Here is a 5,704-nt window from a genome sequence, read left to right as displayed (position 1 = left end):
TAATAATAATAATAAATAATAATAATAATAAATAATAATAATAATAAATAATAATAATAATAATAAAAATAATAATAATAATAATAATAATAATAATAAATAATAATAATAAATAATAATAATAATAATAATAATAAATAATAAATAATAATAATAATAATAATAAGAATAATAAGAATAAGAATAAGAATAAGAATAATAATAAGAATAATAATAATAATAATAATAATAATAATAATAATAATAATAATAATAATAATAAAGTCGTCCTCTTTATCCGAGAAGACTTTGTTCTACAACCGAACCCAGGGCGAAGAGCGCCCCTGCCTTCCACTTGGCCTTTCGACTTGCTCATTTCTGAAATGAAAAGAAGTTCATAATAATTATTCATACTATCATGTGTGATAAATCCAGAACTATCCATGGTGCAATCGGCCAGGCCCAATGACATACTCGCAAGAATTGACTGAAAGATATTACGTGTACTTTATGTTAAACAAAACTGTTAAGGAAAAGCCATGTAGGCCGTCAATCAGATTTATTACTGCATGTCGGCTAGAAACCAAGGTATTGGTACCTATAATTGTGTAATGGAGTGTATCTGGTGGTATTCGAATCTGTTCAACCATGAAGCCTCCGTGGTCTAATGGTTATGACGCTCGCCTTGACAGCGAGAGGTCGCAGGTTCGAGCCCCGCCAGAGGCATTTTATTACACAATTTCTTTATTTGTTTATTTACAGGACTACATTCGTTGAGAGCTATGCTACACGATGTAGTATTATGTCCTTTATCCGAACACCTATCCGAATCCTATATGTGTGTATGTTACTCGCTGTTTGATGCGAATGAAATACAGTAACAAATAAATAGATACGGTGAGACAACTTTTGATCCAAAAATGTGTCCCCTTAAAAGGGGCATCTCTGACATAGGAGAACCTCTATTTGATAAAAAAAATAAATAAAATAAATTAAAAAAAATAAGTGTTTTCTTAATAGGAGTTGAAAATGTGTTGATTTGACCATTTGGCACACTCAGAAAGTGTCTCCGCTCCCTTAGCAGGGGTGTTCTCTTAAAGTGGGTTGATCGTAGTGTTAAAAGATATTCCCCTTATTTTACGAAAAGTTGTCACCATAATTGTTAGGCGTCTTCTGAATTCGGGTGTTCCAGAGGATGGTTTGTTCTACTGCAGTAGATAGATAAATAGAATCGGGAACCATAGGAAAAGAAATGCTGAAGTGTTAGTGGGAGTTATAACTGTGGTTGACCCATATTGAAAATTGGTTTGACTCTGTTGTCCTAATGGGTGTCCCTGAAATAGTATGAATGTCACTCCAAAAATTGACAAGGTCATTTTATTCAACGTTTCGCTTTTATTTAAGTATCATCATGAATAATACATAGGGGTCTATAACACAAAGAAGAGACAATTACCAGAAATCCTAATTAATATGCTATTATTTAAATGAGGTAGTTATCCAATCAGAGTAAAGTGGTATCATGGTGAGAAAGTATGATACATGGGAATAAACAATTCTGAGACTGACTAACAAATGTAGATTAGGGCAAGTTGTATCAGTGTGAGAAACAGGTTTAAGACCAGGAAAAAAAAAACTAGAGTAACAACTCCTGACTAGAGAAACAAATTTAATTTGCTTGGATATTTTCTGTCCTTGATGCCCATTACTTTTTTCGTTTACAAATCATTTTTATTATTGTAAGTGTATGTTGAGCGATCAATCAATCAATTAATCACTCTCTCCATTAAAAAGAAAACAAATCAACAGTCGTGAATTATCCACTCCCTTAAAAGTTGTTTTGTAAAGTGAGAAATCTGGTCATTGTAGACACCACACATATTATGCAGTGGCGTTGGTCTGAACCCCTTGGCTAAGGCTTTTTCAGGACCCTACACCCAGGAGAAAAGCCTCGCGTGCTTTGGCGTTTTTAACGTTTTAAGGGAGTATTTTGATAGGTTTAGTGCTCCTTAAAAAAGTGCCACCACTTGGCCAATGTATAAGGCCAAACAATATACCCCAGGGCACTTTAAGGTCAGGCCCACTGGTTTTAGCCAGTAAAAGCCCACAGCTGTTACGCTCCTGCATAAATGCAAAAAAAGAACGATAGGCTATAGAGAACACTGCAGTTCTTAAAGCGCGTTTTGTATGCATTGTATGCATTAACATTATATTAACGTTATATTGACATTGACAAACACATAACAAATACCGATATACTTTTAAATAGTATAATACATACTCCAAGTATCGAAATGCACGCCAACGTGTAGGGATTCAATATTTCGACATTAATTATGTCATCATCAGGAAATCACTTTCACGTAGAAAGGTTGCTCAATCGATCCATCGACGCACCTTTCTATTTCACTGCATGTGCATGCGACTATTTTGGTCCTCATAAAATTTGGCCGTAACAAGAAGACTACGACACACTACTGAGTTTTAATCACATGCATGCATACTAGAGCTGTCCTTGGAGATGGAAGTAGACTGGATAGAAATCTATTTGCATCTGGAACTGCACACCAAACACTACAGCACTCGAGAGGTCTATAACTTGTCATCACATTCTCGTTATGTCTCAGTCTCCTCCATGCAGCTTTGCATGATCTTGAACAATACCAATCAAATTGACAACTGACCCTCTTCTCCGCAATATTTCTCTTGAAATCTGTAAGTTACCAGAAATTTCGTTTATCTCCACTTCACCAATTTCTTGCATGGTATTGCTCATCTCATCCAACTTTACTTATGGTGATGGATATGTTTTTCTCAGCCTCGGATTCTCTGTCAGTAATGCATGTATTCAAATATTTCGGCTCTGGTATCCAGCAGTGGTTTTTTTTTTCGTTGGAGCTACACATTTAATTGAACAGTTGGTCACATGGTCATCATTAGACTGAAGCTACGCCTCCTGTTTTGCTATTTGAATGCAACAATGTATGGTGGTATAATCTGCATAATCTCATAATATTATGGCCACTTCTGAACACTGTCGTCTGCATGAACAATTTGAAAATAGGCCTACTGCACCCCATAAACTAAACGCGGCATTAAAAACAAGTTCTAGGTTCTATATTGCCTAGTGCTGAGGCCCTTATTTCATGTAAATGCAACGAAAGCATAGTTTATATAACAATTTCCCATGATATAGACCCTAACACATTTTAGCCTAATTTTGGACCAAGCTTCCTCTTCGCTGTACAATAGTGTACAGTTGTGTGTGTGATGTAAGTTAGCTGGAGTTGTCAAATAAATAGCTTAGGAAGTAGTGAGAAGGATCTTGAAGATAAGCCTCTTGTCAATGGTCAGCCACTGGAGGTCATTGAGTATCAGGGTTTATGTGAATTCGAGCTGCTGTGTTCTGTATCCGCTATTTGGCGAGTTCAGGCCTCAGTAATCCATAAAAGAGACAACCCCCTCCCCCTTTTTTTGGCTATTTTTTGTCCAAGCATCTCTTCGCTGTACAATTGAAATGGGGACTTGGATGAAGGTTCAATATTTTAAACAATTGTTTGAAAAGTAACTGTTGGGTACGTCAGACCATATTCATGACATTCTCAATAATGTTACAATCAATGTTCTTTTATATTGTTTTTTGTTTTCAGTAATCATCCGAACGACAGAACACCATATCATTACTATGCTGATTCAAAGCAAGAGTGTTCATACTATTATAAAAGTGAAAAGAGAACTTTGTCTGGCCATAAATTTTTAACAGAAAGGGCGATTGTTGCTCGATGGGCGAAGAAATTTAATATAATGTTCCATTATCCATCGTGGGAACCAGTAACTACGAACGGTACTCATGTTGCGACACCGTTTATAAAACTGTACAATGAAGCTAAAAGAAGCAGGAAACTTCGGAGACTGACATTAGCCGAAATGAGAAGGCAGCAATCAGCCGCCTTACGTAGTCACGATATCGTTGCTCTGATTGATTTTGTTGAGAGTAATCGCAGACTTATTAACCATCTTCTACCCGACCGCTTCTAAGCTGAGCCAATTTTCGTTTCAGCTGTTATCCTATCTATTAGCTTTTTCCCCTTGTCATCAACATACATTTTTGTTCTGACTAATTCTTAAGGTCTGGTCTTCTGGACTTTCGTTCAGTTACTACATTTGCCTCGGTTGTAGGTTTATCATTTTCAGCTTCAGACCTGTAATTTTTAATGGCATGCTTCCTTTCGTTACTACAACGGCATCATCGTTGTATTTTCCTGAACAATTAACTGAGCCTTCCGGTTTTCCACTGATATTCTATTTCAAACGCTGCACTATCTTCTATTGGGTATTCTGTAGGGCCTATAATTACCTTCTGGATCCTGAAATGACTTCACTAACTTTATGAATTCATCTACTTGCCCTTACCTTCTGTCTTCGGATTGTAGGCCTATCCGTGCCTCGTCAGCGCAGTAAGTTCAGTTTAGAATTCTTGAGCTCCTTATCAGCCATCATTCCTATCCGTTACATTTTTCTCAGTCGTAAATAACCAAGCAAGTTTCTCGTGAGATCCCCTGGTTAACAGGTACGAAATCGAAGTTTGATGACGTCGTACCCAACAAACTCACAGCAAATTTCAGAATCCTACATATTGTAAATTGAACTTTAATTCAGATATATATTCGATCTGGAAACATATACAATACATGCAATCCATTTATACTTTAGCCTAGGCCTGTACAATGATTTCGTAATTTAACATTCCAATGTGTATAGAGGCATTGTACCGTACGCTTTCTCGGCAATGGTAAAGAAGTTTAGGGTTGGCAACAGCTAGGGATACTCACCATTACCGGAATGCATTATTTTTTTCCCATACAGTTAAAATGCAGAAATTATAGAGGGCGCTATTTTATGTCAGTTTGGTGAACTGGTACACATGAATATGCAAGCTAGACTTTCCCCTCGCGAAACAGAGTTCAGTAGTGTATCGAGAGTAAGCTGCAGTGCTTATGTGTGGATGAACGCTACAGAGTAGTCCAACATCTCTTAAATAGGCCTAGGTATTCAAGACAGTATGAAATTTTAATAGACTATAATTGTAATAATAACCCTATGACTAGACACGTTTATGTACAGCATGGTCTTTGGAATATAACAAAAGCACAGTACTATTAAATCCGGCTATTTCAGTAGGTCTACTGTATAGCATATAGGCCTAGATATGACATGTGTTGTAGCAATTGCATGCCCCCTGTAATAGTACTGAATCAGAAGGATAAACGTCTATAAATACTCGGAGACAAATTACGAGTACTTCGGACACAGCTTTTTACAAGCAAAAATCGTAATGAGAGAAAAAAAGAAGATCCCATTCAGACCTGTATCATATAACAGACAGTGAGCGTATTTGCTGTATTCTTTTGCATGATTTATTGGCTGGATATTTGTAGAACCGTCTGTAAATCAGTGAAAGTTATTTTTTATTTTCATCTGATTTTAATCGTTTTAAATAAGCTATTATTTTTTTGAGTAGACAGCCATTAATAAACGGTACGTAATATCATGTGTATAGAATTTCGTCGGATTTGGTTAAATTAATATTTAAATATTTGCTTGCTATATAAATATATGCCTAGTACCTTTATTTATATTGAATATGAACGAAATGTTTGTGAGAAATCATCATTAAAACAATACATAGAATTGTCTTAATACCTTTGTTCGAGCATTTCTAAAC

General features: G+C 35.9%; 1 protein-coding gene across 1 annotated transcript in view; it reads left to right on the top strand.

Annotated features, from left to right (window-relative positions):
- LOC117121316 (alpha-N-acetylgalactosaminide alpha-2,6-sialyltransferase 3-like) overlaps nucleotides 1–5,704 on the top strand; it is a 59,849-nt gene that overhangs the window by 39,324 nt on the left and 14,821 nt on the right. The gene's annotated exons all lie outside the window — the stretch shown is intronic.

This window comes from Anneissia japonica, unplaced genomic scaffold (assembly GCF_011630105.1).
Source record: "Anneissia japonica isolate Jap-2015-1 unplaced genomic scaffold, ASM1163010v1 scaffold131_len961581_cov171, whole genome shotgun sequence".
NCBI classification, from domain to species: Eukaryota; Metazoa; Echinodermata; class Crinoidea; order Comatulida; family Comatulidae; genus Anneissia; species Anneissia japonica.
The sequence above is the reverse complement of the archived record's forward strand: the minus strand, read 5'-3'. Positions and strand labels throughout refer to the sequence as shown.